Raw genomic sequence first — 13,633 nt, 5'->3', positions numbered from 1 at the left:
TCTACTAACTATTTCTCCTATGATCAATAGGCAATAGCCACCATTTTCAATAAACAACAACCAATAATTATTATTTATTATTATAATAGCTTTAAAACCCATGGCAACTATTTTTAAACACAAATTTCTATCGTAAATCTCAAAATTTCAGTTTAAACGCCTTCCCTGGGTGATCAATTCCCTTTTTAAATTAGCCTATGTTCATCAATGATAATGTCGGCCTCTAATGGTAAAACAATTTTTTAAATCTATCCAGTAGTTTCGGAGCCTATTCAATACAAACAATCAAATCTTTCCTCTTTATATTATTAGTATAGATATAGATATATCAATAATTTGTTTCTTATAAACTTAAATTATTCACTTAAATAGGCAATATTATTTCAACGTAATTAGATATTATTACTATAGATATGACCAAACGAATAAACATTAAGTTAACTTAAAAAAAGATTGCAATCTATTATAATAATATGGAAGGAATTAGTTATTATAGTGATCTTAATATCATCGATAGGTAAATAGGAGGATTTTGGCCTTTGAAATCCATTTTATAATTGAGTATTAGGTTAGTAAAGAAGATGAAGAGGAGTGGGCTTAAATGGCTCTCTTGGGAAATACCAGAAGAAATAGGGAAAGACTTAGCAACAGAATCGTAAAACGTAACAAATTGCTTTCATACAGTGAAATAATTCATTTGTGTTGGATGAATAGGATTCTCGCGAATATGGATGTACCTACCTCTAATTCAGATAACCAACAGATGGCCACAGTCAACAGTGTTGAAGGATTTCCTAAGTTCGATAAAGATGACGACTACCTGATCATCCCAATACGGAAATAATACGACTTTACCTAAATTTATAGATATTTCAATATTTGTACCTATAAAGGTATAGACTATAAGTGTTCCTTTTTTATAATATATACTATATTTAAAGTAAACAAGGGGTTTGCTATTGCAGGTTACAAAAAGAAAATAGTTATTATGATTGAATATAATTTCAGACCTGTATTTTATGTTTGGTAAAAACTATTAAAACCACACTAGACAAAATTAGATATAACTTATTACTACTTAGTTAAAATGGTATTCCTAACGCTAATTTTTCGATCTTTGTTCCGGCAACCTACACATGCACTTCATAAACATCGTGAATCGTGATATTTATTATTTAGATATCCTTTGCTTATTTCTATATATGAGTGTGTAAAATATTACAATTTAAAAATGGCCATATACATTGCAGAAAAATAATAATAATTTATTTGCAACCTAATAACAGACTTGTATAATATATTTCTACAAATTACATACTCCTCCCGAACGTATATTATATCGTCTAGCACACTAGCCAAGCGGTCTTGAACCCAAAGCCCACCTTGTATTTATTTGAACCCCACGAGCGCTATACTTTCAAGCATTATCGCATGTATTTTGTTTTTAATACATATAATATTATGTTCTTAATTATTTGATACATGTTTTTTATAAGTATGTGACCTGCGAGATTTTTTAAAAATAATAGATGACCCGCTGGCCAGTGCTCGAAATTGAAAATTTTACGAACCGAAACGCATATAAAATTATAATATGCCTTATGATGCCACTGCCTAAAAAGGTTGAATATTTACCACTGGTCTAGACTCTACTTGCGATACGGATGCTATACGTACGTACTACGACGACAAAAATAAAAAAAATTGTATTATAATATTTATAAGCTATTGGTTTTACAATAGTGTTTATTTTTTTTAATTTTTTAATTTTTTTTTATATCCTGTATACAAAATTTCTACCAGAAGGAGTGCTTCGATTTCAACATATAGTACCTTATATTTTAGCAAATTATATCAAGATGGTACTTTAAACAGGTCATTTTTCTCAATAGTTATTTAATGCCACGGGAAAAACCACCGAAAAATTACGAAAAAACGCTAAAAATGGGATTTTAATTACTAACGCTTTGTTTATCACAATAGAAACAAATAAAAAATTATAATATTATAATATTAATTCAACTTACATGATAAAATAAATAATAACAATATAAAATATCCAGACTGACAAACCGTCTCCGCTCAGAATCGTTTTTCTTATACCTACAATGATATTATATCATTGAATTCAAGTCCAATACAATCTACTTGACCCACTTGTCATCAGCTACTGTACAGCAGAGCGACATCCACTTTCCTGCTTTTTTAAATATTATGATATATTTATATGAGTATATTACTATTTTACCGATTTACGTGACCATCACGATATAATATATCAGCTATAGTGCAGTGTCCTGCGCAGACTGCAGCCATGCAGAAATACATAAATAACAACAAATTATAGCAAAATTTTAATATTGACGTTTTAAAATTGTATTGTTGTCATTATTTACCTGTCAGGTCAAACAGCACAATTTATTATAAACACTTATTTTAGTCCAATTTTCCTCTGCAGTCTGCACATTAGACAAAAAAAGAGTCCTTTATGATAGATTAGGTCAGTATTTCCCAAGCTTTTCGCAGTGGTGACCCATAAAATTAATCTTTATTGGGTGAGCGAACTATGCTTAAAAAAAAATCAAGTATGCCATAAATAAATAATATTATTTTATTATTTTTATTTATTGATAAATAATATTTATCAATTTTATTATTGAATTTTTATAAAATACAAATAATATAAAGATTACTAAAAATATATAGATATCCAATGTAAAATCGATGTCGAACACTCTACAATACTAGTTAGATTTCACATTATTATTATACAATATAGATAGGTATCAACATTCAATTTACCGCTAAAATAACCATAATCGTAACCGCAAGTCGCGATCCATCAAAAAAATGTCGTGACCCATGATTTGGGAAACGCTGGGTTAAGTTAACCTACATGCAGATTCTAACAGATACTTAGGACACTTACGTACTCATACTTTTAACGTGATTTTTTTACACATATTTAAAAGTTAAAATTTCGACGAAATTGAATCTTTGTTGTTATTCCAAAAATGTATTATTTATTCCTATAGACTTGAAACTTTTTGGCCTTACGTAGCCACGTAGGTTATATTTTACTAAACACAATGCAATTTCTATAAGTTATTTAGATTCATTTTAAGCTAATCATACGACGAACTTATTCAAACCAATATATGGCTACAGATCTGTAGTGAGTTAAACATGTTAAGTTATTGTGTTAAATGTTAATGTTATATTTTATAATAGTTATTGATCATTATAAAATGTATGCGATTTTTTGTTGTCAAAAATAAGTTCCACCTATAGACCTATCGTACCTATTTACTGATGGAAAAAATTAGTAATATCAATTTAAATATCCATATAGTGGTTAGTACTTGTTATATTTGTTGACGGACCATCTCCGGTCAAAATCGTTTTTCGTAAGAAATGATTTATAATTGAATTCAGACTTAACACATCCATTACAGTGACCTACTCACTTACGAGGTAAACTCGAGTACTCCACGCTCACTATACAGCAGAGTGGCTACCTTGGTTTTTTTTTCAAAAAAAGTGATATCGTTATTCCGCTGCTTTGAATTCCGTCTATGTGCATTGTGTGTTACTACACCACTAACCACTACTGGTACTGGTATCTATAATAGAACCATTATAACAGTAAACATTATATTTCGGAAAATATTAGCACTTTTTAAATAATTATTTTAGATAATTTGGAGTCATGTTAATATAATATATTGACTAATATAATTTTTTAAAACACATATGATTGTGTTTGACTATAGTTTAAAACTTTAAAAATATATAATTATTATTATTAGGTAGTTATTTCCTGATTTACCTATAATATGTTATTATATTATACCTATATACTAATATTATTATATTTATCAAATTAGTTACAATTTGTATGAACTATGAGTAATAGTTACTGTATAATAAAATGTATAAAAATTATAAATCTTTAGAAAACCCAAAAACCCGTCTACCCGTCTCGTATAATAAGGCCAGGGAAAATCCAAGATTTATGCGACTGCAATTAATACGTATATGTGTACGTGAAACAATGTCGTTTTCGGGTTTCCGGATTAATCATCGTCCGATGCACGCATCATAAGTATACCTACTAAAGTACCTATATTGTATAACGTATATGTTATGGACAAATATTTTCAGAATATTTGATGATAAGTCAATTCGTAGAAATTATAATAAACCATGATATTCAGTATCTACCTTTGTAATAAACATTAACCAAGTATAATTAGGTATTTAAATATAGGTAATACTTTGGTAATACAATTATGAATTAGGTACATTCAGTGGCGTCATTTGGGGGGGGGGGGGGCAGGCGGGGGCATTAAATAAAAAAATTAAAACAAAAATTTAATACAAGGCTCCTTTTATATTGTTACACTAGCAGTTGAAAAATATTAAAAATACATAGGCACAATTTTTTTTTTTATTAAGCATTTAAAGATCAAATTTAAAAATTTAATAATTATTTCACAGTTAAAAATTTATAAAATGTTCAATTTTTATATCTAAGGATTAAAAATGTAAAACACGATTCCACCTAAGTAGTTAATTCGGTTACCAAAAAATCTAAAAAATACATAAGCACAATTTATTTTTATAGTCATTTTAAGCTCAAATTCGAACAAAATCACATATTAAAAAACCTGAAATAACTATTTTAGTTATTTTGTTGTGATTGTATATTATTGAAACTTCTAAAGTATACTATTATATATCTATGATAGTACCACGATTTGTGGTAAATGTATAACGCGTTATAAGTACCTAATGGATATTGTGATATGATTAATTGGGAATTTATTATAGATACCTATAATTGGTCAATTTTTTTTTTTAATACCATAGAATAAGAATATAAGATACCTTATACCTAGACTGACTGACTTTTCGCTCAGAATCATTTTTCTTATACAATTATATTATATCATTGAATTCAAATTTAATACCATTCATTACAGTGACCCACTTGTAACCTACTATGCAGCAGAGCGACATCCACTTACCCACCTTTTTTCTGTTTAACTTGAGTTAAACAAATTAACAAACTAACATATGCAGATAACTATATACCTAATACGCGTTTATTGAGAGTAGTGATTAGGTACCTACGTAAGTATATAGTGTACATGTTTACATTTACATTTCAAGCATTTTTTTATATATATACTTTAGGTACTTTATTTTAAATATATTTATTGTAGTTTATACCTAATAATAATATTGCCTATACTCATGTGATTAAACATTTTTATTCGGGTTAAAATAAAACAAATTATTACTTACTTAAAATTATATTTAAAATTAATTTTTTTTAAATTTATATTTATATTAACACAACATTTAAATCAAAATATTACTGTTTCAAAAGTGTCAAATAATAAGTTCTCTTACAAATACGGAATAGATTACCAAACAGATTAAATTATTCATTTTTTTAAATATTAATAACTGAAATTGAACAACATTTTCAGCCTTGTACATGACGATTTTAAAAGCAAAGTTTGATCGATATTTTAAAATTCAATGTCATGCACCCAAATATATAACGACAGTTAATATAGGTGTATACTGTATATTATGTGGATAAATGTGGCATTGAAAATGAATAGCAAGTCGCCAGTCGGTATAGTTAAAAGAAACAAGTAATCTTAATAGCAAAACAGAGCCCACACAATAGTATCTATATGATATATATACTTATATTTTAAACATGATTCAATCTGGTCTAATATCCTATAATAATATCATAATAATTAATAAGTAAGAAAAATTAAATTCTGTGTAGGTACATAATATACATACAGGAACATATAGGTGCCCGAATGGAAGGCAAGTCCGTTCGCTTTCCACCCTGGATTAATGGGATATTATATTTAAACAATTTTTTAAATATGCTAATTTTTCTTTGAAGTTGTACTTGAATCCATGACTCTCTCCTACAAACTACCGATATATGGTTCTTGTTTCCACCCAATGAAATAAATTACAATATGTTATTTATTTATAATGCATATAATATATAAGCTAGCCAACATTGTAACTATTTTAACAGTATAAACACTCATTATCTCAAAAAGTGTGAACCATTTTTATTACCTAATAATTTTTACATAATTTGAAAGCAAAAAACAATAATTTTGATAAAAAAAAAAAATTATTTTAACACTCGTTTAGTCTTCAGAATATTTTTCTGATAATTTTAATGTACTTATAAAAATCAAATTTTGAACTTCAATTAATTTAAATGGTTTTAAAGTTTAGATGAGCGGAGTGGAATGAAATCTTTGCAAAGAAGCAAAGATGGTTCATGGAAAGTATAAGTAGTAACTGGATCAGTATCCACTCATCATAACTTAAAACACTATCGTAATAAATAACTAGGAACTCGTTAGAAATTCAATTATGATATTAGTATAGTACCTAATTAGTTGTAGGTATACAAACTACCAGAAAAATATTTTAACTCGATATTAATGAATTAGAATTAGAATTTCGAAACGTGAAACATTTTAAAAATAATGACGTTAAAAACAGAAAAAATATAATTTTTTTCCAAAGGTGTTACTTCGTGATAACTTAAAAAGGTAAAAAATAATTTTAAGAACTTTGATACTTTTCAAGATAATGAATGTTTACTATTAAAGAATCACCCTTATATAATAATGATAATATTATACTGCGTTAGCCCATAAAATACGCGTTTACAAAGGCGTAATATCTTATAAAAACAAATAATATAGGTGTACACAGAAAAATGAGAATACTTTCATGGTTTTAAACTCATGTTCAGGCGTTCAGCTATATGTTTACAGGTCATTTACTTTCCAATTGTCCTAGTCTTGCATCACATAATATGTTGTCATTGTTATGTAGATAATTATTATAAATAACGTGTATCGTATATATATATTCATATTATATATACTGTATATACTGGGTGTCTGGGTGATTCTTTTAATAGAAAATCTATTTATCTCAAAATCGTTAATGTTTTTATAAAAATATTTTTAATTAAAAATAACTCATAAATAATTTCAATCCATTACAAAACAAGATTTTCGAAAATAAATTATATTTCTCAAGTTTCTTACTTTTTGAGTGATTACATATATACATTTTTATCTCAGAATATTTTTCTGAACTACTGATATATAAACATAGGATATCTAACATGTGTAGTTAACTAGTTATCAGTTAGAACTTAGAATTATATAAGCTATTATATTTATGATGCTTGGAATAGTAGACCAATAACCTCTATGAAGTTAGAAACCTTCATGGAAGTAGACCAACATTTTGACTGTCCACACTTCACTCCACTTATCTGAGTTAGTAAGCTTTAAATACTTATAAAAGTTATAATTACGTTAAAACCTAATTCGTTTGAAATATGATTTTTATTTGTCAAGTCTCAGAAAAATACAAATAAAATCATAAATAATTTTTTAAAATTAAATCGATAATTTGAAATTTTAACATGTTGGTGAGAAGTTGGCCTAGAGTTGTAGAGGAGGATTTTAATATATTATATTATATAGCAGGGTAATAAAAACAGGCATGTGGGTGGGTTCGTTAAAATAAATTAAAATAGTAAAAAAAAATAAACATATAAGGCAGGTATTAAAATATAACTTTTACATTCATACGCATTTACATGATATTTGACATGATTATGGACAAAAATTAAAAAACTAATTAAAATAGTACTTGAATACAACTATTATACAAAAATGAATATAACAAATGCAGAACGGACCGATTGAATATCCTACAATATAGATACGGATAGAACTATTTCATCGTAATTTAAGGAATTAATACTTTTCGTCGTAATTTAAACGATAGTTAAAACAATTCTTTACCAAATTTTTAAATTATTGATTATAGTTTTAATATTATGGTAAGGAAAAAATATTGAATTAATATTAAACATACACTAAAAAGTAGATAATACATTATATCAAATTGTCAGATCTACAAAAATAAAACTACCAATCGACAATCTCACCGTATAACATATAGCTAATTTATGTACAACGAAAAAAATTCTGAAATAAACAATAAATGAAAATTGCGATGTACTCTTTTAAAAATTATACTCACTTTACTCTGCTCTATAAATTATATTCTTTAAATTATAACTTATATAACAAAAATGGATTTTGTCCATAAAAGTTTGTATAAATTATTCAGTGTGCAATAACACAAATAAATAATAATTTCTTAAAATATTTTATTTTTTTTTAATTTTTGTTTAAGTTAAGACTTCAAATATCATATTTCTACAAAAAGTGTGTACGTGACTATAATATGTAGACATATTATTCTGAACATGTGGTATAATAGACTATGTATAGAAGTAATCGAGGTTATGTTTTCATAACAATTTGTCTATAAAATATTTGTTAATTAAATTATATAATACTTTTCGGGGTCAACTAAAGTCATAAAATAGTATAATTATATGAGTTTAACAAGTATATTATACTTGATACACCAATGTTGTTTTGTTTTTGAAGGATAAATAATAATTTTAAAAAAGTATTACGATTAATATAATCAATGATTAGAAGAATTTAAATACATTTCGTTGTTAACTGTTGTATAATTTTCTTGAAAGAGGTAAAATGTATATTTGCACCCACATATTATTATGCCATAATATACATTTAATTAACTTATATTATTATCGCATCAAAATGTAAAAGGTCAATATTATAAACAAACATAAAACTATATAACTATTTCTATAGTAATTTAGTTAACGGTTGATAACGAATATTAAAAAATATCATAAATGTAGGGTGCATTAAAATTTAAAATTCAACTTTTTATTCAAAACGCAATATACCGCTTTGATGTGAGTTTAAATAGGCGATGTAAAATATCTATAATACTAACAATACTAACCGAATAGTACATGAACACGCTTATAATATAAAAACAAAAATCTTAAATGAATTCAAATATACTAATGAACTAGTAATCGTGTGAAAAAGCGGCATTAAAAATGTTAAATATAATCATTTATATGATAATGTTCAAAAAAATAATACTAAATTTATAATTTAGCTCTGATACGTACGTAATCTATGGAAGACTTTTACCTTTTATACCAAGGTGTTATTATTAATTTACAAGTGTCGTAAAAATATTGATTTAACGGAAAAACAATTAAAACGTTCAATAGCAAACCATAGTGAACGAAATATCAGCGTGTCATTTAAATGAAAAGGTATATCGACGATATCCGTAGTTGTTTTCTACATAATATTTTGTTTCATAATAATATTATGATATTAAACAATTAATATCATAATAATATTATGATATTAAACAATTAATAAAACAATAATAGTCCAACTTAACTAATCAACACTATGTATAGGTATAGTTACTACATTTCAAATGGGTCTTTTGGTATAAGAAACCGTATATCACAATAAAATATTGTATTATAAGAATTAAAACTTATAAGAAGAAATCATGGTGTCCGGAGAGAAGTCCACCCGTGCATGGCAGATACCTACGGGTGCCCACTAAAAAATTTGCCAAACTAACAAACACACGTTTTTAAACCTACAGTACACTCCCCCACAATTAAAAACCACCCAAACTTTTTACTGTCTATATTGTACGTGTGTAAGATTAAGAAAATATTATACTGGTCTAAGTATATAGTATATGTATTTTTGTTAGTCATTATAATCATATTATTTTTTTTTCGTTAGTATTCTATATCTAAATCATGGACGATGGTCTCGTTTTAACTGATTTCTTCTTTTTTTTTTTTAATTAATTAATCCGCGGAAACTTGGCCCACGTAGTTCACTCTTTATGATTGCATTGTTGTCTGTTGAAATTGGCATTATACCCTATTATATATTATTATTATTGTTATTATTATTATAAAATATGTCTTGCCAGAATATTTATTTATTGATATTTTTTTTTAAGAATATCATAAATAATTATAAAGAATTAAAATGTAAATAATACCTACTTACACTTTCTTAGACAAATACCGGTCTAGAAGAGATCTCAGAGACTAGTAAATATTCCAAGTATTTTTTTAAGGTATTTTCTTTATTGATAGTTCTTGTCCTAGTTGAAAATTGTTCGTGCTTCAGTGTTATGAGATTTCTGTCAACATGAAATATAATATAATTAATAATTATATAATTAATATAGGCACAAGCTACTGCAGATTGTCGGCGGCAATAATATTGAAACATTTTACAATACCGCGCGGTATTTGTCACTGACCTTGGTGTTAGGTCTTTACCTATCTACCTATTTAAAGCGTACATAGTAATAAATAATATATTATGTAGGTTTGATGACATATTTTGATTTTATCGACAAACTGATTATCCAATAATCTGCAATATATAGGTAATTGTGCTAGTTGTAAAGTAGTTAATCTAATACGCTGTAGCAGCTTATGATCAATAATATGCGATAAGAGGTACTCGTCATCAATATTGTCATGAAAAATCGCAATAATCACTTTATTAACACTATTTTCGCAATTGTATTTGTATTATCCATGTTTATACCTGTATAGATCCGTGTCTTTTGGCTGGCGGAGTCCATCTGAAATTCGTTTTTTTTTTTTGTTACAATTGAAGATAAAATATCATTGTTTGTCGACATTAGGTATGGTTATATACTTTTATCACCCATTACCATGGTGAATGCGTAAATATAAATGTATGATCATAATTATTTCCTTACAATTTATTCAAAAGAAAATGTTTGTGATCAAATCTTTTCTTCATCGTCTTTTCATGCAACGAAGAATAATGCGGAGTAGGTAATAAAAAAAGTGAAGTAAGGCTTGCTTTGATTTTTTTATAATCTGTTCAAATTTAGTGTAATAATAGTGTAAATAAAGAACATTACAATTTTATTTTTAAAATATTTAACAACTTTCTTATAGAAGCTAGCAACTACATAGGTACTACAGTACACATCTGGTTTTTAATGTAGAAAGGATTATGTGCATTATATTGCAACACCATTTTTTTCAATCTATTAACATTTCCTTGGATTTTTGGGCACTAGTTTTGATACATTTTTTTAACAATATCTGGGTAATCAGAAAAAATATTTATAGTTTATGAGAATACGATTTGCAGTTTCTATTAGGTACTGTTTATATTTTTACTTCAGAATATTCGGTTTAATTTGAAAAGGCACGTTTGTCAATTGTTATTAAAAAGATAAATTTATTTCGTTTTATTACTTATTATTGGAATTTTGTTAAATTTGATTTTTTTGTAGATCTTGGTATTTGAACGCCATATGTCCAGTTTTGTATGTATATATACTTATAAGTGCTTCAATCTTTGACACCTATCGTGTCTCAACTATTGCTGTATTAAATATTATATAGGTACAATTATAGATGATTTCATCATCACAGAAGATTTATTTTTCTTTTCCAAAAGTCAGCTGAATGCCAATGGCGTCAGAATGTATGTATGATTTCTAATTTTATAATATCATACAAGTTTATCCGAATAAAACTGAATGGGCATCATTGTCATTAAAAATATACACGAATAACATCAACTAAAATGATTGACGTTTTCAAAAGATAGTAGGTATATACTGATTAAATGGAGCTATTAGAGACAATAATTAAGTCAAATTGATGTACCTTTATACCATTTATATATTAATATTAGGCATATATTATAAATATTAAATAAATATATTATAGTTATATAAAATGTATTTATACATAATATATCATCACTATATTAGTGTGTGTAGTGTATATCCATTGGCCTTTGGTATCTGGTTAAAAAACTTTAGAAAATAATGAACTTGTCATAGGTATATTATATCGTATTATAGATCCGGTATAGGTAGGTACTTAATAGTTAATTGACACAGTTATTATGTCGCCTAAGGATTTCCTTTGCTATATTTTAAGTTCTAATAATTCAATGTCCAAAACAACATCTAGTTTAAATCCATATTATATTATATATACACACGTTCAACTAAAACTAACGATAGTAACTATACTAACATTTGACACCTAAAATAGCAAACAATAATGTATTAATATCATCATAATATCACTAACTCAACTTCTGAGCACAGATGTAAATATGGGAGTACCTATTATTGTAGTAGGAAATAAGAGCAAAAACTACCTAATTATCTAACGACTAGATAAAATTAGCCAATATACTAACCTTCCTTGTGATATGTGTTTAACGATATACCTATACCTACCTACTTATTATATATTATATTTATTATTTATCGAATTTATACATCGCATTACTATATAGTATATACATATAATATAATGTTTCCCATAGACAAATTAACACGAATTATCTACTTACATAATTTTTACATTTATTACATAATGTGTTACACTATGTATAAATACTTAAATCGACGAATTTCCACAAGTCATTCGAATATGCATATTAATATAATATTATACAATACATATTCAGTAGGTATATTTTTAGAGCATAATATTATGCAATATAAATAATAATCTATCTCGATTTTTGCACGGAAAAATATAAAAGACAATTATGTAATATTATAATATTATAGTATACATACGAATAAATTGCATCTAGTTAGTTCATATAAATATTAATAATATAAATAAATAATAATACAAAAAATATAGTTTAACTTATAGTGTGGGAACTATTTAAATTTTTAACTTAACTAGTTACCTAGTTCATTTTCTAATAAACTTATAACTTGACTTTTTTTTTCAATTAATTAAATATTTTTATGGTGTAATCTCGCAATACACTGATTTGAAATAAATATTTCTAAATTAATTATTTAGAAGGCACAAACATACAACTGCGTAACCCCTTCAGAGTGTCATAAAAAGGAATAGTTAGATTGATTATTAATAAAATTGTTAGTTATTATAATATAAAACATAATAAATTTTAAGTTGATCTATGTATGACATAGGTGGCTAGGAAATAGTTAAAATAACTAATTTCATTAAAATAATAAATTGTAGTTTCTTATTGAAAACTATACTACCTTGCATTTATGGGTCGTAAGTAGTAACAGACAAAGAGATAGATTGGTGCAGCCAAAAAGTGCCTAGCCTTTTGTTAAAACCGAACAGCTTGTTAGGTAAAAGGGACATGTTTTCGATTCACCAATCTAGTCGGGCGAGACCGTTTTCGACCAAAAACGTACCCTTCCCTTTTCGGCCGATTCACTTTCCGACCAAATTTAAAATATACGTCGATTCCCTTTTCGACCAAAATCGTACCCTTCCCTTTTCGACCGATTCACTTTTCGACCAAAACAAAAAGTTTTGTAATATGATATGTAAAATAAATAAAATAATTGGTATATAATTTCCGTAAAATTATAGCAATTATAATTTTAAAAATTATTTTAAGTATAAGTTGCATAAAATGTTGTAAAATAAAATATAAAAAAAATTTTAAACATAAGAATACCTATATATTATTAACATTAGTTTTGTGTTAATATGTCACACTGTGTATAATATTTTATAAAAAGAATAACATAATAATATACAATTTTTGTCAATAATTATTAAGTCTAATAGTAATGCTTATAATAT

The 13,633-nt window shown here is 26.2% G+C and overlaps 1 long non-coding RNA gene across 1 annotated transcript in view; it reads right to left on the bottom strand.

Moving 5' to 3' along the window:
* The window catches only part of LOC107884264, an 18,762-nt gene extending 6,306 nt beyond the window's left edge, over positions 1 to 12,456 (bottom strand). The window contains exons 1-2 of the long non-coding RNA XR_001679802.2: positions 10,587 to 12,456; positions 10,035 to 10,170 (exon numbers count right to left, since the gene is read on the bottom strand). This is a non-coding gene — a long non-coding RNA (uncharacterized LOC107884264). The remainder of the gene's footprint in view (positions 1 to 10,034; positions 10,171 to 10,586) is intronic.
* Positions 12,457 to 13,633: the final 1,177 nt, after the last annotated feature.

The sequence above is a fragment of the Acyrthosiphon pisum genome, chromosome A1, assembly GCF_005508785.2.
Source record: "Acyrthosiphon pisum isolate AL4f chromosome A1, pea_aphid_22Mar2018_4r6ur, whole genome shotgun sequence".
Classification (NCBI taxonomy): Eukaryota; Metazoa; Arthropoda; class Insecta; order Hemiptera; family Aphididae; genus Acyrthosiphon; species Acyrthosiphon pisum.
The sequence above is the reverse complement of the archived record's forward strand: the minus strand, read 5'-3'. Positions and strand labels throughout refer to the sequence as shown.